Here is a 25685-nt window from a genome sequence, read left to right on the forward strand (position 1 = left end):
AACATCCTTGTAAATCTTTTTTGAACCCTTTTATGTTTCACAACACCTTTCCGATAGGAAGGAGACCAGAATTGCACGGAATATTCCAACAGTAGCCTAACCAATGTCCTGTACAGCCGAAACATGACCTCCTGACTCCTGTACTCAATACTCTGACCAATAAAGGAAAGCATACCAAACACCTTCTTCTCTATCCTATCTACTATGACTCCACTTTCAAGGAACTATGAACCTGCACTCCAAGATCTCTTTGTTCAGCAACACTCCCTAGAACCTTACCATTAAGTGTATAAGTTATGCTAAGATTTGCATTCGCATTTATCTGAATTAAACTCCATTTGCCACTTCTCAGCCCATTGGCCCATCTGATCAAGATCCGATTGTAATCTGAGGGATTTTGTAATCTGAGTAGTTAAATCACTCAAGAGAATAACTCAAATCAATGGAGTGTAGATATGGCTGTATCACACAATGAATTACTGTTTGTAATTGTATTATTTGAGACTCAATGGGATTATTTCTTTATTTACGCATGTGACATGGACATCACTGGCTGGCCAGCATTGGTTGCTCATCCCTAGCTGTCCCTGTACCAAAAGGCTTACTAGGCCATTTCAGAGGGCAGTTAAGAGCCAAACACATTGCTATAGGTCTAGACTCATGTGTAGGCTAGACCAGGTGAAGATGGCAGATTTCTTTCCCTGAAGGATTTTAGTCGGTTGGGTTTTTTTGTGACAATTGAAAAGGTTTCAAGGTCATCAGTAGATTCTTAATTTCAGATTCTATTTTATTAAATTCAAATTCCAGTATCTGCTGTGACAAGACTTAAAACTGGTCCCCAGAATATTAGTTGAGCTTCTGGATTAAAAGTCTTGTACTAATACCACTCGTCTCTACTTCATTCATATTATCATGTCACTTCATTGTCATCAAGCAACTAGAGAGTTGCACAAGGATTTGAGATAAAACTCCATTTCTGAAGAAGAAGATACTTAAATCTCGCATTATTATTCCATGTCACTGCAAAATGGGTTATCACTGTCAGACTTACCAATGGGCCGAAGATTGAAAACACAATCTCCAACTCTGTTGCAGAAATTAAATTCTAGCCCCACTGTGACTGATCACAGCAATGTGAAATCATGCAAAGAGATGCAAAGGGACAACAAAGCTTGAGAAACTGTCAAAATATGCACAGCAGAAGAGTTACCAGAATGGCAGCTGAAGGAGAGTAGATGGGTCAGAGAACAAGAGATAAAAGAAACGCGCATGGTAAATACACCACAACAGACAGTGCAAATGATTAAAACAGATCTTCGGATTTTAAGGAGAGATTGTAAAGCATTTGCAAGACCATTGGACCATAAGATTGAGACTGCTCCATCATTCAATTATGGTTGATATGTTTCTCAACCTATTCTCCTGCCTTCCCTTCTGAAGCCTTGATCCCCTTACTAATCAGGAATCTATCTATCTCTGTCTTAAATACACTCAATGACTTGGTGTTCACAACCTTCTGTGGCAATGAATTCCACAGATTAACCACTTTCTGACTGAAGAAATTCTTCCTCATCTCAGCTCTAAAGGGTCTTCCCTTCACTCTAAGGCTGTGCCCTCATGTCCTAGTTTCTCCTACTTGTAGGAATGTCTTCTCTATGTCCACTGTATTCAGGCTTCCCAGTGTTGTGTAATTTTCAAACAGATCCTGCCTCATCCTTTCAAACTCCATTAAGTACAGACCCAGAATCCTCAACCGCTCCTCAACTCATGTAAGCAAATAAGCAAGCAACAGAAACTTGAAACTTGTTTCAGGAAGAAGGGGAAGAATGAGCCTTTCCTGTGACCCAGGAGAAAACACTGACACTGATAAAAGAGGGCACAGACATTTTCCAGTTTGGATCAGGTGGTTAATACATGGGCACAAATCCAGCTCTATACACAAGATGGTACCTGGTGGAGCAGGACTGCTTCATCTAAATTCAGACGAGTTGAAACTTCTACATTATCTTCTACACGATCTTGGCTCTTTCACAGCAAAGATATTTCTTTATGCAAATTAGTTAGAGAATGTTAGGGGTGCAGCCTGATTGGAGATACAGGCCTGTTCAAGAGAGACAGCCACACTAGCTGATGCCAGAAACCTGATCAGGGACAGACAAGTACAGCTTAGTTTGAAAGGTGCAGACAAATTTTACATAGGTAGAAAGGAATGATAGGAAATGGAATTGATTGATGTCTACACAATTATGAGAGGTATAGATAGGGTGGATAGCAAGAAGCTTTTTTTTCCTCGAGTGGGGGACTCAGTTACTAGGGGTCACAAGTTCAAGTAGAGAGGGGAAAAGTTTAAGGGATATTTGTGTGGAATGTTCTTTACACAGAGGGTGGTTGGTGCCTGGAATGCATTACCAGTGGAGGTGGTAGAGGCGGATACGATAACATCATTTAAAATGTATCTAGAGAGATACATGAGTGGGCAGGGAGCAGAGAGATACAAATCTTTGGAGAATAGACAACAGGTTTAAATCGAGGATCTAGATCGGCGCATGTTTGGAGAGCCGAAGGGCTTGTTCCTGTGCTCTAATTTTCTTTGTTCTTTGAACTTAAGGGGATTGGATGTCAGGGGCTTTAGAAAGATCCTGGAACATGGAGGGCGAGAACTGGGATGTGGGCAGAATGAAGGCTGAGATCTGCATAGTTAGGGTGGGAAACACAATGGGGTAATTAACTGTGTTGGAGAGGGAGAAAGGGTAGGTAAATTAATAAGGGGAGGTGCAAAGTTAAGGCTGGGCATGGGGATCCAGAAGGGAGGGAATTGGGGGGGATGAGCAGGAGATAGTCAAGTGTTCAATAGTCACAAGCAAGATTGAAAAGGACATCTTCAAGACATTTGACAGAGACTATATTGCGTGCAATTCTGGTCTCCTTCCTATCAGAAAGATGTTGTGGAACTTGAAAGGGTTCAGAAAAGATTTATAAGGATGTTGCCAGGGTTGGAGGATCTGAGCTACAGGGAGAGGCTGAACAGTCTAGGGCTGTTTTCCCTGGAGCGTTGGAGGCTGAGGTGTGACCTTATAGAGGTTTACAAAATTATGAGGGGCATGGATAGGATAAATAGACAAAGTCTTTTCCCTGGGATCGGGTGGTCCAGAACTAGAGGGCACAGGTTTAGGGTGAGAGGGGAAAGATATAAAAGAGACTAAAGGGGCAACGTTTTCATGCAGAGGATGGTACGTGTATGGAATGAGCTGCCAGAGGATGTGGTGGAAGCTGGTACAATTGCAACATTTAAGAGGCATTTGGATGTGTATATGAATAGGAAGGGTTTGGAAGGATATGGGCCGGGTGCTGGCAGGTGGGACTAGATTGGGTTGGGATATCTGGTCGGCATGGATGGGTTGGACCGAAGGGTCTGTTTCCATGCTGTACATCTCTATGACTCTATGACTTGACACACAACCTAGTGTGAGACAGTCATGTATTGTGTCTAGCTGCAATGCTAGCTCACACAGTGGCATGAAGCATTGAGTGCATATGGTACATAATTAACTGGAGAGCAGCAAGTCATTCATCCTTTTGTGGTACTGGACACAAATCCTCTTCAGCCACCCACAGGTTCAGACCTCCACAGCCATCTCTGTGTAGGCTGTATATGTCAATCAGGATGGTCTCTCCAGGGAATGAAACATCTATTTTCCACTTGTCAGCTTTCAGGAGAACCTCTAGGGAGGCTTCGTAAATTGTGGTGCTGCTTTCTGTCTGGTCTCTGAAACCTTTAGGGGCTGAGTGGGGTTCATGAGCAGAGGTTCGGTGATGTTCGTGGGTTGCAGTTTGTGAAATGCTCTTTGGGTGCCTTTTAAACATGGCCCCCACAAGTTGGAGCCTGGGCCTTCCCAGTGGGATGCAGAGATTCCTGCCTGCTTGGCCATAAAATTCATTATCTTAACCATTGGCAAATCTACAAGACATAAAGAGAGGTGACAAATTGTTTTAAACATAATAGTTTCTTGTTTACACTTAAAACTAAATTTAGTTGGACTATAGTATCGCTAACAAAAGTTCCAGCCAGCAGTTGCAAGGCCAAAACCCAGAGAGCATGCTCCTGGAATGTCACAACCTTGTAATTTGCTGAAACACAAGATGACCTGCAGAAAGGATATCTCCCCTGGCACATCAGGACTAAGGGGAGCTTTGAAACTCATCATGCTTGAAGTAGTTCTCTAACACCTCACCATATATCTAACATGAATGAGCAATGACCCTGAGAAACAGAAAACAACTGTGACATGGAAGCTGCTTCATTAAAGTTGAAATTGATTGATTAAGGAAATCCAAGCACCCTGGCTCATTGGTTAGCACTGCTGCCTCACAGCGCCAGGGACCCGTGTTTGATTCCAGCCTCAGGTGACTGTCTGTGTGGAGTTTGCATATTCTCCCTGTGTCTGCGGAGGCTTTCTCTGGGTGCTCTGGTTTCCTCCCACAATCCAAAGATATGCAGGTTAGGTGAATTGGCCATGCTCAATGGCCCATAGTGGTCAGGGATGTGTAAGTTAGGTGCATTAGTCAGAGGAAATGTAAAGAAATAAGGTAGGGGAATGGGTCTGGGTGGGATAATCTTTGGAGGGTTGGTGTGGATTTGTTGGGCCAAATGGCTTGTTTCTACACTGTAGGGATTCTATGATCAAAACTCCTCGTCTTTGAGAAAAAAGATTGAATTGCAATTTCTGGACTTTTTTGCTTTAGTCTGTGAAGAAACAGATGGCTACTAATATAAAGTCAGTCTGCTAAGAATCTAGCTGATGACACTACAGATGGACTCCTGACTTAGCTAAACTTGCTTCTCCTCGAAATCACCTCTGGAGCTTGGTTTCTAAAAAGAATCTTATAGTCACCTGAAAAGTGGAGCAAGTTCATATTATTTTGCCTTCAACCATTATGAAGAGGGATTTTGTAAATTCAGCCAGTTGGCAGAAGCAAAAGGAAAAGCCTGCTGACTGGATGCTTACTTTCTGGACTACTACGAAAAGAAACCACATGAATCAATACACATATTTTTATACGTCAGTTGTGATATGAACGAGGGACAGGAGTAGGCTTTGTTCTCAATTACAGCCTCTATCCTTTCCTTTATTTTCCTTTTACTTTCTTTCATCTTTGTATGTGTATAGTATATGTGCTGCAGGGAGAACTAGCTATTTGGTTACAGAACTGGCCCCAGTTGTTGGGCTGGGGCCTGGCGTGGGCTGTCAGACCACATGCTGAGCTGCTTCTATTTGAAATTCTTTACCAAACTGTAATATCAATCTTTTAAATATATTACAACTGTCTTATTTCTAACTTAATTTTTAGACACTGTAAGTAACGGTTCTCCTTTTCCTTTTATTCCTCTTTTATATCTAAAGTATCAATGTATCTAGGTACATTGTACCCAAGATGGCACCATTAAAGGCAGTCATTGTGAAAACTTTTCACTGTACTCCTGTATTTCTGTACTGGAGTCAATTTGACAATAAAGGATATTCTGAAAGGTGTAGTGGACAATGAAGAATGTTACCTCAGAGTACAATGTGATCTTGGTTAAAGGGGCCAATGGGCCAAGGAGTTTAATTCAGATAAATGTAAGACATTTTGGAATGGCATACCAGGGCAAAATTTAGACACTTAATGGTAAAGTCCTGGGGAATGTTGCTGAACAAAAAGACCTTGGAGTGCAGGTTCATAGCTCCTTGAAAGTGGAGTTGCAGGTAGATAGGATAGTGAAGAAGGCGTTTGGTATGCTTTCCTTTATTGGTCAGAGTATTGAGTACAGGAGTTGGGAGGTCATATTGCAGCTGTACAGGACATTGATTAGGCCACTTTTGGAATATGGCATGCAATTCTGGTTTTCGTCCTATAGAAAGGAGGTTGTGAAACTTGAAAGGGTTCAGAAAAGACTTACAAGGATGTTGTCAGGGTTGGAGGATTTGAGCTACAGGGAGAGGCTGAACAGGGTGGAGCTGTTTTCCCTGGAGCGTCGGAGGCTGAGGGGTGACCTTATAGATGTTTATAAAACTATGAGGGGCATGGATAGGATAAATAAACAAAGTCTTTTCCCTGAGATGGGGAGTCCAAAACTAGAGACCAGAGGTTTAGAGTGAGAGGGGAGAGATTTAAAAGGGACCTAAAGGGCAACTATTTTCACACAGAGAGTGGTACGTATATGGAATGACCTGCTGGAGGAAGTGGTGAAGGCTGAGATAATGACAACATTTAAAAGGCATCTGAACAGGGAAATGAACAGGAAGGGTTTAGAAGGACAAGGGCCAAGTGCTGGCAAATGGGATGAGATTAGTTTAGGATATCTGTCAGCATGGCTGTGTTGGACCGAAAAGTCTGTTTTTGTGCTGCACATCTCTATGACTATGTTAATCATTGACTGGGCTTTAATGCACGAATAAATCATACTGTTATTTCAAACCCTGAGGAGAATTTTGTTGTGTGTAACTTTAATATTGGACTTAACAAATAGAGTGGGGGAAAAACACTATGACCTATTTTGAAAGGAAAAAGAAAATTAAAAATGAAAACACCACAAACACAAAAGCAGAAAAATAAAATGATTACCTTTATCTGTTTGTATTGTGAAATAACATAAGTGAGCTGGAAATGGTGTATTAACCAAGGAAACCTGAGTAAGTCCCACTTTTAATGTTTGCCTCCACACTTAGTGTACCAATTCAGTTATAAATAAAGATTCAGCTATAAATGCAGACTATTCCATGGAATCTAACTGCATTACTTTGGGAGGCTAAAGAGAATTAGACTCCAAATGCTCACAAAACAGTAATGCCTGTATTGTCTAAAAATTCATAATAGCTCCAAGTAGATTTTTAAAAAAATACAAGTGGGTCAAGAAACCCTGTGGCAATTTTTGAACTGATTTGATACGGCATTGAATTCAAGATCTATAAAAAGTTATATTGTGATAACATTGGTAAGCTATAAAAACAGCTTCATATTCATAAACTGACACTGAACAGCTAAGCTAGACAGTGCAATAACCCAGGAAGCCGGCTGGAACAGAACATAATTTACGCTACGTGTGATATACATAGGCTGGACCTAGTTCAGGATAGACATTTCTGTAGATTCATGCTGGATCTGCTTTTTCAAAAAAAAGTAATCTATTTTTCTAATTGATCTGTTCGGAGATATGATTACACACTTCTCAAGCAGGTGGCACTTCAACCCAATCATCAAAACATTTTTAAAAAAATTAACCTACTTCTCCAATTTATTTGTTCAGAGATATTATTACATACCTCTCAAGCAATTGGGCCTTCATCCCAGACCTCCCAGTTTTTGGGTAGATACACCACCACTGTGCTACAAGAGGGCAAAGGGTCTGCTTTATAAAGGACTCAGGTGATGAATTCTAGCTGTCTGTTACCAAAGGCACTCATACTCAATGAGCTCCACAGGGAGGTTAATTAGTGATTCCCCATTGGTCTTGTAGAGGTTATCACATTATTTTTCTTTATTCTGCCAGTTCTTAGAATTTAAATGAGAATGCAGTAGATAATATTGTGGCACAACACATCATCACCATTAGATCAGAATAATTTAGAAGAAGATAATTAATTGCAGATCAAAATTATTCAATCTTCTGACCTGAGCACTTTTTAAAAATATAGGCCGAGTTCATTGTTCATCACAGTGGGTTGGTCTGCCTCAAACGGGAAATATAACGTTGAGCTTCTAATGGTTACTGTGTGGTCCAGAAGCAGAAATGAGTCATCCCCCTTCTGACTGGAGTGACCACCTCCCAACAATTATTGCTACCCACCTGCACTTTCAACATTCCTCTGAGCCACCCACAGACCTGACTCATGCAGCTTATTCTCTCATGACCTTGCCACTCTTAATCCTATACTCTTTCCTTATCCCCCCACGATATTTGAGCTGGAGTCTCTTTGGGTATGTTATTGTCGCCCTCCGAATATATTTCACCAGGATAGACTTGCAAGCTTGTCTTCCACCCTCTCACATACCCCTTGACCATGGACACATCTCAAATTAACATTGGAACTTAGTTAGCATTCTTCATTTATGTTAACATACATAAATAATGGAAAGTGATTTCCATTTTTACAGGAATACATAGAAATAGGTAGATATTTTAAGGTAAAGCACACTCCTCTAGTATCGCCCAACATGAGATGGTCATGAAGTTTGAATTGTTTGAACTGTGTACATCATTAGATGGTTAGCTGAGTAGAAGGTGATATGTTTAAGTCAAAATAAAGCAGTTTTGTTTGAAAGTCCTTGTATGTATTGCTGCAGCTCAGGTAGCAGCTGGCCATCCTGTGTGCATCATGCAAAGAGATTTTTTGGCAGGATGGCAAAAGTTGACAGTTCTTGTGTGCAGATGGATGTTTTACCCTGTTGTTCAGTCTATGCTTAGCAAATGGGCCCAGCCAAATCCATTTGAGCCATTTTGAGTTCACAAATTTGCTAACTCCTACATTCTCCATATTGCCTGAATCACATTATACCATTCATCATTTGTGTTTATTTTTAACACAAAGCTGATGTGTTGAAACACTTATTATTAATAAGGGGTGGATTGCAACAATAGCCAGACTATGGGTGAAGTCAGCAGAAATGGAGGTCAGGAGAGATGTATGATGGATGTGAAGCTGGAAAAGAACAGAAGATCAGGCAGCATCCAAGGAGTTGGAAAGTCAACATTTCGGGCCAAAACCTTTTGTCAAGACCAGGGAAGGGGAGGGAGCCTAGAAGTAAATGGAGGTTGTGGGCATGGGGGAGGGGGGTTAGCTGGGTGGGGGGGGAAGGGTACGTGGGGCGATGATCGGAGGCTGCAGGTAGAAGGTTATTGTGATTTGTCAATGGGAGCAGATAGGTAAATAGGAAGATGGACAGGTTAGGTCAGGTCAGGGAAGTCCACCACACCCAGTACCTTTCCCTGCAACCACAAGAGGTGCAGCACCTGCCCCTACACCTCCCCTATATCAGGGAGACCAAACACAGACTCAGGGACTGGTTCGTTGACCATCTGTGCTCTGAACACATCAACAAACCCGACCTTCTGGTAACCATCCTTTTTATTCCCCCCTCTCACTCCCCTGGTGACATGTCCACCCTTGCACATCTCCACTGTCAGAGTGAGGCCAAATGGAGACTGGAGGGACAACATCTGATATTCTACCTTGGGAGCTTACAGCCCAATGGCCCCAACATTGACTTCATCAGCTTCAAAATCTCCCCACCCCCAGCCTTATCTCATGCCCAGCCCTCCCCCTCCTCCTTGCCTCCCTGACCTGAACTAACTTGTCCATCTTCCTACTCAACTATCCACTCTGCCCTTCCCACTGACCCCCCTACCTGCACCCACATATCACCATCCCACCTGCCTTCCCCTCATCCTCACCTCCAATTCCTCTATTTATTTCTGGGCTCCCTTCCCCTCCCCAGTCCTGACAAAGGGTTTTGGCCTGAAACATTGACTTTCCTGCTCCTTGGATGCTGCCTGACCTGCTGCACTTTTCCAGCTTCACTATGTGTTGACTGTAGATTCCAGCATCTGCAGTCTTTCCTGTCTCCGAGATGTAAAATGGGCTGGATGTTATGTGCCCCACTATGCTTTCAGCAGGCTCTGCATTCAGTATAGGGAATAGGTTATGTACCCAGCCCATCACCTTCCCACTCACTCCCATCTCACCATCATAAAATGGAGAGTGAATGTGCACTGACATTGGCTGCCTGCCTATCACATGTAAATTAATAATTACAGGTCAATTAATGTGGTTGGCGGAGGCAGATGGGTTGAATTTGGAAGCTTATTTTTCTTTGAAAATGTAAGAAGGAGGCAGTCACTTACCCAGAAGTTAGTTCAATTGTTTCTCCCAAGATAATTCAAAATCCACCTCTCAAATTCCCTTGTTCTCATTCTGGGTTTGCCTCCCTGTCCAATGCGCCTTACTTACCTGGACCCAGAAATTGATGATGCCTTTATCTGGGCACTGCTAGCAATTTTCTAATCACTGAGCCCTTGTTCCTCACGGATTGATGGGCAGCTCCACAAGTGGAACATCAACTGACTGAGTGGTCCCACTGACCACTAATTTAGCCAACCTGCAGCACAACACTTCTCAGGGACAGGATATGGAGATGCCGGTGTTGGACTGGAGTGTACAAAGTTAAAAATCACACAAAACCAGGTTATAGTCCAACAGGTTTAATTGGAAGCACCAGTTTTCTGAGCGCTACTCCTTCATCAGGTGGTTGTGGAGTATAAAATTGTCAGACACAGAATTTGTAGCAAAAGTTTACAGTGTGATGTAACTGAAATTATACATTGAAAAATACCTTAATTGTTTGTTAAGTCTCTCATCTGTTAGAATGACCACAATAGTTTCGCTTCTTTCATATGTAAATCACAAAACGTTTTTTAAAAGTTACATTCTCAAGTTAACTGTAACAATTGGTGTCAGCCAGATAATATGTTGATGGTGTTAGCCCCCTCCGTGCTGCTGTCTGCCATAATGTTTAGATTGATTCTAATGTAAAAAATGAATTAACAGAGTCTTACATGGATTCATGCAGTTGTTGAGTAAAGTACAATATAACTGTGTAAGTACAAATTCACCCCGCGAACTTGTATGTGTATGTGTGAGAGTGGGGGTGTTAGGGTTGTTGGGGTTATAAGTGTCTGTGACAAAGTGTGTGTGTGTGTGTGTGTGTGTGTGTTAGTGCAATGGTGGTCGCCTGTAATGTGACATGAACCCAAGGTCCCGGTTGAGGTCATCCCTATGGGTACCGAACTTAGCTATCAGCCTCTGCTCGGCAACTTTTCACTGCTGCCTGTCCCGAAGTCTGCCTTGGAGGATGGTCACCCGAAGGTCCAAAGTCGGATATCCCAGAGGCTACGGCATCGGAGGAATGGGCACCGCACAACAATCAACAGACAGGAGGGTTCCCGCCCAGTTGGAGAACACTTCAGTGGTCCGGGACCTGTTGGATTATAACCTGGTGTTGTGTGATTTTTAGCTCAAGGCACAGGCTTGTTTTGACGCTGTGGGCTGGGGACACTGACTTTTCTTAGGGTGGCTGGGTGTGAGGGGGGTGTTGGTGAGCCCAGTCCCTGACATCCACCCAGCCCCTGACATCCACCCCCTCCCCCAAGTAATGTTTGTCCAATATGCAGCTGGTTCTTATCATTAGTTCATGAGATGTGGGTATCACAGGCTAAGTCAACTCTTATTGCCCGTTCCTGCGTTTAAGAGTTTTGCACATTGTCTTTGATCTGGAGTCACATACAAGTCAGACCAGGTAAGGATGGAAGACTGGCTTTTCTAAAGGACATTAGTGAACCAGATGGTTAAATAGAAATCATCTGTTTTTCACCTGCTCAAATTGACATTACCCCAGTGCTCACTTAAAATCTGTCAAAGATTTCTTGTGATGCAGTGGTAGTGGCAAGGAATCATAGTGGCATAAAGCACAGAAACAGACCCTTCAGTCTAACTGGTCTATGGCAACCATAATCCCAAACTGAACTAGTCCCACTTTCTTGTTCTTGGCCCAAATCCATCCAAACCTTATTCAAATACTTATCTAAATATCTTTTACACTTTGTAACTAGACCATGGGTCATAACTTCTCCAGAAGTGTGTAATAGCATCTCTGAACAGATTGATTAGGAAAACAAACCTGATAAACTTATAAAAAACAGAGAGCTGGGGTAAAAGGGGCATTTTCGGGATGGCAGTCTATAGCTAGTTGTGCCACAGAGATCAGTGCTGAGACACAGTATACATTAATGCCCTGAATAAGGAAAGTGAATGTACAATAACCAGATTTGTAAGCAGCATAAAAATAAGTAGGTAGGCAAGCAATGAGGATGACACAAGGAATCTGTGGAGGGATAGAGACAGGCTGAACAATTGGGTAAAAACTTGACAAGATGTCTCAAGAAATTGAGGGTTTGGTTAAGAAAAAGAAGGAAGCATATGTCAGGTATAGACAGGATAGATCGAGTGAATCCTTAGAAGAGTATAAAGAAAGTAGGAGTATACTTAAGAGGGAAATCAGGAGGGCAAAACGGGGACATGAGATTGCTTTGGCAAATAGAAGTAAGGAGAATCCAAAGGGTTTTTACAAATGTATTAAGGAGAAAAGGGTAACTAGGGAGAGAATAGGGCCCCTCAAAGATCAGCAAGGTGGCCTTTGTGTGGGGGAGATACTAAATGAATATTTTGCATCAGTATTTACTGTGGAAAAGGATATGAAAGATATAGACTGTAGGGAAATAAATGGTGACATCTTGCAAAATGTCCAGATTACAGAGGAGGAAATGCTGGATGTCTTGAAAAGGTTAAAAGTGGATAAATCCCCAGGACCTGATCAGGTGTACCCAAGAACTCTGTGGGAAGCTAGAGAAGGGATTGCTGGGCCTCTTGCTGAGATATTTGTATCATCGATAGTCACAGGTGAGGTGCCGGAAGACTGGAGGTTGGCTAACATGGTGCTACTGTTTAAGAAGGGCAGTAAAGATAAGCCAAGGAACTATAGACCAGTGAGCCTGACCTTGGTGGTGGGCAAGTTGTTGGAGGGAATCCTGAGGGACAGGATGTACATGTATTTGGAAAGGCAAGGACTGATTCAGGATAGTCAACATGGCTTTGTGCTTGGGAAATCATGTCTCACAAACTTGACTGAGTTTTTTGAAGAAGTAACAAACAAGATTGATGAGGGCAGAGCAGTAGATCTGATCGATATGGACTTCAGTATAGCGTTCAACAAGGTTCCCCATGGGAGACTGATTAGCAAGGTTAGATCTCATGGAATACAGGGAGAACTAGCCATTTGGATACAGAACTGGCTCAAAGGTAGAAGACAGAGGGTGGTGGTGGAGGGTTGTTTTTCAGACTGGAGGCCTGTGACCAGTGGAGTGCCACAAGGATCGGTGCTGGGTCCTCTACTTTTTGTCATTTACATAAATGATTTGGATGCGAGCATACGAGGTACAGTTAGTAAGTTTGCAGATGACACCAAAATTGGAGTTGTAGTGGACAGCGAAGAGGGTTACCTCAGATTACAACAGGATCTGGATCAGATGAGCCAATGGACTGAGAAATGGCAGATGGAGTTTAATTCAGATAAATGCGAGGTGCTATATTTTGGGAAAGCAAATCTTAAGGTCCTAGGGAGTGTTGCTGAACAAAGAGACCTTGGAGTGCAGGTTCATAGCTCCTTGAAAGTGGAGTAGCAGAATGATAGAATAGTGAAGAAGGCATTTGGTATGCTTTCCTTTATTGGTCAGAGTATTGAGTACAGGAGTTGGGAGGTCATGTTGTGGCTGTATAGGACATTGGTTAGGCCACTGTTGGAATATTGCTTGCAATTCTGGTCTCCTTCCTATCAGAAAGATATTGTGAAACTTGAAAGGGTTCAGAAAAGATTTACAAGGATGTTGCCAGGGTTGGAGGATCTGAGCTACAGGGAGAGGCTGAAAGGCTGGGGCTGTTTTCCCTGGAGCATTAGAGGCTGAGGTGTGACCTTATTGAGGGCATGGATAGGATAAATAGGCAAAGTCTTTTCCCTGGGGTCGGGAGTCCAGAACTAGAGGGCACAGGTTTAGGATGAGAGGGGAAAGATATAAAAGAGACCTAAGGGGCAGCTTTTTCACGCAGAGGGTGGTACGTGTATGGAATGAGCTGCCAGAGGATGTGGTGGAGGCTGGTACAATTGCAACATTTAAGAGGCATTTAGATGGGTATATGAATAGGAAGGGTTTGGAGGGATATGGCCCGGTGCTGGCAGGTGGGACTAGATTGGGTTGGGATATCTGGTCGGCATGGACGGGTTGGACTGAACAGTCTGCTTCCATGCTGTACATCTCTATGACTCTATGTATTGTAACATTGGAAAATGTGAGTTTATGCCCTTTGGCAGAAAGAATTGAAAGGCTGAGTATTATTTAAATAGAGAAACACTACAGAAAATTGCAGCACCGGGAGATTTGGAGATGTTCATCTACGAATCTCAAAAAGCTGCCATCCATGTTCAGCGCGTAGTAGGCAAATAAATTGTTCACACACTTTAGTTCAGAGGGAATGGAATATAAAGTTAGGGAGAAAGTGAGGACTGCAGAAGCTGGAAATCAAAGTCGTGAGTGTGGTGCTGGAAAAGCACAGCAGGCGAGGTAGCATCCGAGGAACAGGAGAATCGAGCCCAGCTCTAGCCCGATACATCGATTCTCCTGCTCCTCAGATGCTGTCTGACCTGCTGTGCTTTTCCAGCACCACACTCTCGACTATAAAGTTAGGGAGTACTTGCTAAAACTATACAAGGCCCTAGTTCGACTATACCTGGAATACTGTAAACAGTTTTGATCCTGTTATCCAAGTAAAGATGTGCCAGCATTGGAAACAATCCAAAGAAGATGCATTTGGTTGATTCTGGTTATGGAGGGATTTGCATATATGGAGATATTGAGTAGGTCAGGCCTGCACTTAGATCATAGATCATCAAATACTTATAGTGTGGAAACTGGCCCTTTGGCCCAACATATCCACACTGATCTTCCAAAGAGGAACCCACCCATACCCATTCCCTTACCCTATTACTCTACATTGACCCCTGACTAATGCACCTAAACCACACATCCCTGAATGCTATGGGCAATTTAGATTAGATTAGATTAGATTCCCTTCAGTGTGGAAACAGGCCCTTCGGCCCAACAAGTCCACACTGACCCTCTGAAGAGCAACCCACCCAGACCCATTCCCCTACATTTACCCCTGACTAATGCACCTAACACCACGGGTATTTTAGCATGGCCAATTCACCTAACCTGTACATCTCTGGACTGTGGGAGGAAACCGGAGCACCCGGAGGAAACCCCCGCAGACACGGGGAAAATGCACAAACTCCACACAGGCAGACACCAGAGACTAGAATCAAATCCGGGTCCCTGGCGCTGTGAGGCAGCAGTGCTAATCACTGAGCCACCATGTAGTCCTAAACTTACTGGAGTTTAGATGAATGAGCTAAGCTTATTGAAACATATAAGATTGTTAGTGAGCTTTGACAGTGTAGATGTGGAGAAGTTGGTTCTCCTTGTGACAAAGTTTAAGACCACAGGTCATGATCTGAGAGTTAGCAGTCACACCATTAGGACAGATGCGAGGATGTTTTTCTCCTAGAGGTTAGTAAAATTTTGGAATTCTTTTTTGTGAAGGACTGTTGAGGCTGCAAGATTTTAGCATATTCAAAGCTGATAAAGACAGATTTTTAATCAGTGTGGAATTGAGGATTATCAGATCAACCATGATCTCATTGAATGATGAACTATTACTTTGGCTCCTTCCGCATTAGGTAAACTGAGATAAGTTTAATAACAGAATTCCAAGGCAATAAGTTCTATCACTTTCAATTTTTATACACCCCATGTTCACTGGTTCACAGCCAACTAAAACTCGACATCTGATTTATCCATTCAATAGAACTCTCAGATTGCTTGTTTCCCTGGGATCTTGACCTTGTCCCACATCTTGAACAAAAGTGACTTCCCAAATGATGGTTGCAAAATTAAAATCATTGAAAATACAGACAGCACTGCCTTTCAATTCAGTGCCCTGTCTGTATGTGTTGTGCCTGATGTCCTTTGAACAGAGATTTCCCGAATTTCTTGGTGACTATTTCCTTCAATTTCTATCTGTAACCTTGACTGAATAAACTTTCTTCTGTTTCCAACTGCTCTCATATTAAATTGCCTGTCTTGATGGTGTATTTTCCACAAATCCCTTGGAGTACTTTCACATAGTTTCATATTTGGTATAACAACATCAAGATAATCAGATCCCTTTGAGAGTCAGGCAGTGTAAAGGTCAAGAACATTTTGATCTGACACAGAACTGGTCAGTCACATGGGTATTGCTTTGGTGTGTTTTGGGTAGAAATTGATATCTACTTCAATTTGGGCCAAGGTGTAGGTCAGGAGATTTCCATGACACATTATAATATTTGAAAAAAAAAAGAAACTGGTTTTACTTTACATAAAATAGCTGTGACTTTTGAGGATTTTGTTTTGGATGAATTGTAAAAAGTAATGATTTCTGAAATATTCAGTATTATTTAGAGTTGGAAAAATATTGCAGCCATTGCCCTCCATCGACTACTTTATCATATGTACTTATTTCCACAGTCCATTCATAATTAATCAGTGTTCAGTTCTTTCTAAAGAGATACTCAAAGCAGCATTAATCATTTCATAGATTTATTGTTTTGCAAGAAAAGCATTTCCCTGGTATTTACTAGTGCTGGATTTTTCCAGGGTGGTGGGAAACAGGAGCCAAGGCTGTGTCAGTGACAGAAACCCAGCTCTGGTGGGAAACTGGCTGAAGTTCATGAGGGTGAACTATTAACAGAGATGGAGCCAGGTTTCTTGTCCTATTGAATCTCATGAGGGCAAGAATGTAGGTGGGTCATAAGAGATGGGGATTAATTTAGACACTCTATGGCAGCCACCACCTAGCCTGCTGGTTCTTCTCAGGGAGAATATTTGTGCCAAAGTCCCCCTCTGTACCACAAGGAAGAGAGATATCACATGGACACCCATGAGATAAGTCATTTTATTTCCAATGGGTGGCAGCAGGAGACCAATTCATCATTGGCAGGGTCACCTCTCTGTTCAACACTATCTCTCCCTGCCTCCAATTCCTTCTCCTCTCTTACCTTCTGCTCCTTCTCTTCTCCCAGTGAGCGTATTCCTTCAAGGGTCTCACTGTCCTCAGGGTCCGTATCTCTCTTGAGATCCATGATAGAGAGAGAGTGCAGCACATCATCACAATAACTAAGATCCTTGATAGATGTCATGCTAGCTGATTGTTGTGTGGGCATAAGTAATAGATACTGTGTTGTTAGGATGAGAAACTGAAAGGAACACATTATAATAGATAGGGGTCACCTAACCGGGAGACACAGGGGTAGTTAGCACATGTAACAGTGTAAGAAGGAGCCTCAATTGGAGCTTTGTTAAGTTGTTGTCAAAATTAAATTTGTGACTATGGAAAGTGTTCTTTTAGGTTGAACTATGACATTGGCAAGAGGTGCAAAATTACAGGAGAAAAGTCATGGAGGGAAATACAGAAATATTAAACTCATGCGACGACACATAGAGGAGCTGATATGTCTGTAGTCCAGAGAACCGTTTGATCTAACCCACCATCAGCATGAGATAGAAAGTGTATCTGGAAGAGTTGGAAGTGTATGCTGACAATCACCACTTCTTTCTGGATGGAGGAAGCAGCAGTGGTGGAGCAGAAAGAACAATGACACTTTTTATTACTTTTCAAGGCTTGTGTGCCACGGGGAGATGTCGAAGGCATTGCCTGACACAGGACAATGTGAACTGTCAGTGAAAGCTTTGAGATTTTTATGTGATGACTCTGAATCTCACTTTAAAAGGCTGTGGTTTCTGTCAAATGAGACAGAAGGAGGAAGGTGAATTTGGGAAAAATTTGAGGCATGTTTTGGATTCATCCAATCACGGTAAAATGGAGATGAATACGAGATAATGAATAGGTCGTTCAAATTTGCAAGTATGGTAAAGGCTCATAAAAGGATCAAAAATCAGAGGGCTTATACTGTTTTGCAAAAGAAGCAGATGTAAAAGATGAGAAAGAACTTCTTCACACAAAAAAATTGTTAGAATGTATTAGTAGTCTGAAAATGTACCATCTGGAAATGTGATGGGGGCAGGTTCAATTGAGGCCATGGGATGATTATTTAAAGAGCAGCAATGTGAATGGTTATGGGGAAAAGGCATGAGTTTGGCACTAAGTTTAAATGCTCAGAGATCCGATGCAGACATGATTGAACAATGGCCCCCTTGTGCACCATAACAATTCTGTAATTCGGTAAATCTGAGGAGAAAACTGGTGGAAAGAGGAGGGGGCATACATTCGAGGTCACTTTGAAAACAGCAGCTGCATTCGAAGCACACAATGTGGTCCTACTGTGCTAACAGCATAACAAAAACAGAGGCTAACCGAGTGGCACAGCAGAATCCAGGTCCATGCAAATGTGAAGAACAAATGTCTGTGAGAGTTTCAGGTGGTGGCAACCTGAGGCACAATGGAAAAGTTGAAAAGAAAATGAGGGGACAAAGACGAGGTGTATCAAAGCAAAGCTGAACAAAGAGTGAAACCATGTAAAAGAAGGTGAGATGAAAGCTGGGAGGTGTGTTGGAGACGTGCAGAGAGTGAGGTTATGAATAGCAATCATTAAATCATGTTTTTGTTCAATGGGAACAACCATGGGAATGTGCCAGTGATTGTTGCTGGTATTGAATTGAGTGCATTATTGACAGAATACTGTGGGAGGAACTGAAAACAGAGGATCAAGCGCACATCTTGAAAATGCGTCAAAAAGCTTTATCCTTGCATGCCTTAAATCCCACTTCAAACTCTCACACGTTTCATTGCAGATGTAAGAGCTGGGGATCAGAACATACAGGTAGGTTTTGTAGTGATTCAGAAGGATGGTGAATCCTCTTCTGATCAAAGGAGCTGCCTAATCCTTGGGGGTGCAACACATCAGATTGAAAGTGAGTTCAGTGAAATTCTATGGGAAGTTTAGAGAGCAGTTTTGAGCAGTGTTTTAAGAAATTGGGATGTTGCTTATCCAACAAGTGAGATTAACCATTGATGAGAATGTGAAGCCTGTTGCTTGGCCAATATGCAGAATGCCTTATGATCTGAGAGGGCAAGTTGAAACAAAGAACCGATGGCACAGGATATTATACAACCAATTGAAGGGCCAGCACAGGATGAGGGCTGTTGTAGCCTCTAAACCAAATGGCAACATCAGGTTCGGTGATTGAAAAGGTTGTGAGAGAATGATGTTTAGTTTCACGTGGATAAAGTTTTTAACAGTTCTCAACAAGCGAGATATTCTCCAAATTAGATTGAATGTGGGAATACCAGCAGCTGGAGCTTCTTCCTAATTCAAGGAATGTGTAGTTGTTTGTTAGACATTATACTTTGCAAGTATAAGCAATTACTATTTGTGATTAATATAGCACAAATCCAGGTTCCTAATGTGATACAGGGATCCCAGTTACAGCAATATTTCAGATGACAACATTCTTCACAAAGTTGATACAGAGGACCATCACGAGAGACTGAGATTAGTATTGGTTAGATGGCAATCAGCCGGACTATAGACAATAGACAATAGGTGCAGGAGTAGGCCATTCTGCCCTTCGAACCAGCACCACCATTCATTATGATCATGGCTGATCATCCTCAATCAGTATCCTGTTCCTGCCTTATCCTCATAACCCTTGATTCCACTATCCTTAAGAGCTCTATCCAGCTCTTTCTTGAAAACTCAATACAGAGCTAACATTTAGAAGCCACAGTCACCAGCGACTGAATCAATCCAATCAAAGACATAACAAAAGCAATGGCTGAGGCTCATTAAACACAAAATGCCAGCAAAGTGAGAGATGATCAAACACATAGAGTCTCACCAGAGTAGGAAGCTGAATCATTTTTCTAGTTTGTGACAATTCATGCTTTACCCAAGCAATAGCAAGTTGAGAGATTGAAAGTGAATCAGGCAAGAATTGGATAATATCAAACAGAGAATTCAAACTGAAAATGAGGACAATTGCCCATGAAGCGCACATCACTCCACAAGATGAACTGGGCACAATTGAGAAGTGTATTTGCAGAGACAACAGACTGGCAGTATTACAAAAGACTGGTGCTGCAAGCTCCTAAGGGTAACTTGGGAGTGGCGGTTCTAAGCAAATCTTACAAACCATAGTATGGTTGCCAGGAATGGAGAAATATGTGAAGCAGTTTGCCAATTTATCAGTAAATGCAAATGACTAGAACCAGCATGCAGGACACTGTTACCAGCCAGACCATGCAAGGATGAATCAGTTAACTTTTTCAGTTCACCAGGAGAGGACACACTCATGATAATTGAATACTGCAGTCATTATTATGAATACATTGTAATGAAGTATACAACAACAACAACAAAAAGTACCATGAATAACTAAGGCAATTCAACTTTTTTCTTTATTTCTCTAATTTATAGCTGAGGGTGGTACGTGTATGGAATGGGCTGCCAGAGGAAGTGGTGGAGGCTGGTACAATTGCAACATTTAAAAGACATTTGGATGTGTGAATGAATAGGAAGGGTTTGGAGGGATATGAGCTGGGTGCTGGCAGGTGGGACTAGATTGGTTTGGGATATCTGGTCAGCATGGATGGAATGGACCGAAGGGTCTATTTCCTTGCTGTACATCTCTATGATTCTATGACTTGAACCGTAGTATCCTGTACCTAAGATAACGCTGTAAGGGGTGACATTGTAAAACTTTTCATTGTATTGCTATACTTCTGTACTTGAGTATACGTCACAATAAACCTAATTCTCAACTGCTTTCAATACATTAACATCCTTCTGTATGTGCAGTGACTAGTACTATGTACATACCCCTGATGTGGTCCTATCAATGTCCAGCGTAACTGAAGCATAATCTTCCTTCTCTTGCATTCAATTTCCCTCCCTATGAAAAATAACATTCTATTAGCTTAAATAAAACAAAGTAAAACAGACAACTGTGGATGCTGGAGATCTAAAACAAAAATTAAAATTGCTGACAAAACTCTGGTAGATCTGGCAGCATCTGTGGAGAGAAAGTAATGGTAATGTTTCTCGTCCGGTGACTCTTCATAAGAACTGCCTTGATTAGCCTTCCTGATTATTTGTTGTAGTTGCCTACTAACCTTCTGTGATGTATGCACTAGGAAATCAGAACTTTCGGCACCTCAGTGCTTGGAAAACTCTCACCATTGAGATAACATTTTTTTTACTCTTTCTGTCAAAATGAACATGTCCGCACTTTCCCACATTATACTATTTGCCAAATCTTTGACCACTCGTTTAACCTATCTGTAAATCCCTTTGGAGGGTCAATATGTCCTCTTCACAACTCACGTCCTCATCTATCTTTGTGTCATCAGAAGAATTGGCTGCCATACCTTCCAGTCCCTTCATCCAAATCATTGATATAAACCATGGAGTTCAGGGCCCAGCACTTATCCCTGTGTCACACTGCTCATCACATCCTACCAGCCGAAAAAAAGACACTTTTATTTCTAATCTCCACCACTTCCTGTTAGCCAGCCAATCTTCTATCAATGTCAATACGTTACCCTCAATGCTGCGAGCTTTTATTTTCTGCAAAAGCTATGATGTGGCACCTTATCAAGTGCCTTCTGGAAATCTTGCTACATTTCTCCACAGCACAAGCTATTTCTTCAAAGAACCCTGATAATTTGGTTCAATATGATTTCCTTTTGACAAACTACCTAAGTGGCCAATCATAATGTCTTGAATAATAGCTTCTAATATTTACCCTATTTCCCCAGACACAAACGCTGTGACTGATTGATTGCTGCATCCCAGAAAGTCTTCATCTGTCAGAGGGTGTTATAGTGACAATGACACTGTGGCAGTTGAACCAGATTTAAAAGCCGAGATGAAGCTGATATCTAGTGCTCTAGATAAGCCTAAATTGGTGATGCTGATGGCAAGCAGACAGCTTTCTATTCAGAAGGATAACATTGGTTCCAGAGGGAAGGTAACACTTCTCGGGCCTGACATAATAATCAGTATTTCAGAAACAAGAAAACGGACTCAGCTGCCAGAGGAGACCTCCCAAAAGAGATGAAGGTTTTGTGTGTGATTTCATTGTAGAATGCGAAGTCAAGCTGCAGGTTTGGAACAGCAACTTGTGATTTTTTACAAGCTAATTTTAAGTTCGAAAACAACAAATCTTGGCACATTGCATGTACCCAACAGTGATGTTTTGAGTCTTGTGATTACATTGAAAACAAAATAAATGCTCAATAGTGCTGGCCTAGATAGTAAACATCCATATCCTATGATCTAATTGTAAAAAAATACACATGGAAGATTGCTCTTGAACAGAAATTGTTAAAAGAAAAAGAAAGTGAGGCACTGAGCAAAAGATTGAAACTATTGGGTTTTGAAGCACCGGATACAGGTCTGTTGAGTGTTGCTCTTTCAAACTGAGATGTGACAGGGAATATTATAGGTTGCTACTTGACTGGTCCATGCAGTTCATCAAATATTGTCAGAGGCTCCAGTCACCAGATCTATTGCCCTTTGAGCCTGTTGTGACCCTCAGAGGTTAATCTGATGTTTTTTGGCCATGATGAAACAAGTAGCTGTCACTTGCCTAGTGCCATAAGTGCATGACTTTTCACAATAGAGTACTGGCAAATTCATCACATGGGATTTATTAGAACATCCTCCAAGCTCTAAACTCTATAACCAACATACTGTGTTCAAGCAATACGTATTTGTCAAGTGAATATGCCGAGCAACCCTTCAGGAACATTTGTTTTGGTGGAGGGAAGATGCCATTTTTACTTTGTCCAAGTTAGCCCATTAGTTTTTTTTCTCTGGTATTTAAGGTCTCTGCAATTTTCTTGAAACAAAACTGTATTATGTCAATAAACTTCAGACAAAATACTGCAGAGTGCCAATTATTGTAGTGATGAGAAAAACGAAAGTTCCAGAGAAAGGAAATGTACTCCTCAGACTCTGTTATTATGTTTGCTGTTAACTCAGTGAGGTATAACCTTAGGGTTTTACAGCAGGAAACTGAAATTCTTGTAAATCCAACTGAATAAGATCTTTCCTTCAAAGGATTTGAAAACAAACCTTCAAAAGCACTCTTACTGTGAAATGCTGTGACAGTTTTGTTTCACAGTTTCTCTGGCAAACATTTATTTGTAAAATAATTCAGACCACAGAATTTCATCAGCTGCAGTTATAGAGTCAGAGAGTCATAGAGATGTATAGCATGGAAACAGATCCGTCGGTCCAACCCGTCCATGCCAACCAGATTTCTCAACCCAATCTAGTCCCACTGGCCAGCGCCCGGCCCATATCCTTCCAAACCCTTCCTATTCATATACCCATCCATATGCCTCTTAAATGTTGCAATTGTACCAGCCTCCACCACATCCTCTGGCAGCTCATTCCATACACGTACCACCCTCTGCGTGAAAAAGTTGCCCCTTAGGTCTCTTTTATATCTTTCCCCTCTCACCCTAAACCTATGCCCTCTAGTTCTGGACTCCCCAATCCCAGGGAAAAGACATTGTCTATTTATCCTATCCATGCCCCTCATAATTTTGTAAACCTCTATAAGGTCACACCTCAGCCTCCGAAGCTCCAGGGAAAACAGCCCCAGCCTGTTCAGCCTCTCCCAGTAGCTCAGATCCTCCAACCCTGACAACATCCTTGCAAATCTTCTCTGAACCCTTTAAAGTTTCACAATATCTTTCTGATAGGAAGGAGACCAGAATTGCAAGCAATATTCCAACAGTGGCCTAACCAATGTCCTATACAGCCACAAAATGACCTCCCAACTCCTGTACTCAGTACTCTGACCAATAAAGGAAAGCATACCAAACGCCTTCTTCACTATTCTATCTATCTGCTACTCCACTTTCAAGGAGCTATGAACCTGAACTCCAAGGTCTCCTTGTAAATCTTTTCTGAACTCTTTCAAGTTTCACAACATCTTTCCGATAGGATGGAGACAATACTCCCTAGAACCTTACCATTAAGTGTATAAGTCCTGCTAAGATTTGCTTTCCCAAAAGGCAGCACCTTGCATTTATCTGAATTAAACTCTATCTGCCACTTCTCAGCCCATTGGCCCATCTGGTCAAGATCCTGTTGTGATCTGAGGTAACCCTCTTCGTTGTCCACTACACCTCCAATTTTGGAGTCATCTACAAACTTACTAACTGTACCTCTTATGCTCACATCCAAATCATTTATCTAAATGATGAACCTCCAAACTTTCAAAAAAGTTACAAGACTTGAACTATTCTCTTCCTTTAGAGAATAGAAGCTCATACCACAACAAATGCCTGTTTGCTAGAAGCAATATATATTTCAATTCAAGGGTATCTTCTCTGCAAAAAAAAAACTATGTTGAAGCTATGGGTCTTTATTCAATTACTTAAAGTCTTGGGGAATGATTGCTTTCTTCATGCCAATATTTTGGTTAATCCAAGTGGCCTTGCCAATCAATCAGCATCCTTTACATGTGTAGTTACAAGTTTTTGTGATCTGCAATTTGATATTCTTGCATTTATCCAGATAAGTGAAAGACAAAACGCTTTGCAACATCTTTCTGTTCAACAATGTTAACATTACTTCCACCATCATTATCTTTGAATGAAATACTGAGAAGTCAGTCTATTTCAGTCTAAGAAAATGTGATGAATTTAGTCAGAATACTTACATGAATATATAGCATTTAAATCTTCATTTAATTTGAAATAAAGAAGCTGGTAGATAGAAACATAGAGAATAGAAGCAGGAATGGGCTATATGGCTCCATGAACCTGCTCCACCACTTAATATGATCATGGCTGATCACCCAACTCAGTACTCTATGTGTGAAGAAATTTCTCCTCTTAATCCTAGATGACCTATCACATACCCTTAGACTGTGACCCCTGGTTCTGCCTTTCCTGGTATCATGAACATTTCTCCTGTGTTTACCCTGTCTAGTCCTTTTCAAATTTCTTTGGTTTGGATGAGATCCCCCCTTATTCTTCTAAACATGAGGTGCTAAACCTCAGTGGATGCTTATGTGGATAGACTAGCATGGAAAACCTTTTGTTCTTCTACTATAAATACACACATTGGTTAGCCATATTAAGACTAGAATAACTGAGCAACACTGAATATTGTATCAGCCAAATCCTTCGGTTCACAACTGTCAAGTTTCCGGAATAGACTTTAGTGAAAAGGAGGTGGGGGGACGGGTGGAAACAGTCTCTTCATTGAGCTTTATAATTCTTCCATTCATCCACTAGATCATGTAAAAAAATTTGATTGCAGCAGTATTGCTACTTTCAGACAATCACCACCAGTTTAATAACATCAGCAATGAGTGTAAAGTGGACCTTAGTGATGGTAATCAGGGAACCAGCTTTATCATCAGAGCTTTTGAATCATGCCTGGTTTTAATATTCCTTCTGAATGAAGAAATGTACTTTAAACCACTTGAAAAATGCTTTTTCATAACAGCATTGACTGTATGGTCCTGAGTTAGTGCAGAAAAATACAACTTAAATGGCCATCTCAGTACCAACATGTAATGCCTCCATGTTGCAGTCTGAGACGGATGGTCCCTAAGGTCTCCTCCTTGCAAAAGGATTCCAGCATTGCTAAGTGGAGTTTGAGAAGCAGAAGTGAATTTAAAGTGAATTGCAAGTGTATTATATTTCAGAATCTCATTGTAACTCTGTTGTAATCATTACAATTTTCTTGACTTTCTCCAAAAGAATCATGCTGACAGACTCTGCATTGCTCCTTGTACATAACAGTTTCTTTTTATTTTGTATCTTAGATATTCATCACAAACAAGTTTGCCTCAGGGTTTTTCTCTTTATCTTGAAGAAAAATGAATATATGATGAGAGTCTATGCTGGGAACTCTTGCTGATTGATCAACATTGGAGGTGCCTGGCTCCATAAATGCCAAATCTCCATATTTATAACTTCAGCAATGTTTTTCAGTGGGATTGCTTCTGAGAATAT

The sequence above is a fragment of the Chiloscyllium punctatum genome, chromosome 1, assembly GCF_047496795.1.
Source record: "Chiloscyllium punctatum isolate Juve2018m chromosome 1, sChiPun1.3, whole genome shotgun sequence".
Classification (NCBI taxonomy): domain Eukaryota; kingdom Metazoa; phylum Chordata; class Chondrichthyes; order Orectolobiformes; family Hemiscylliidae; genus Chiloscyllium; species Chiloscyllium punctatum.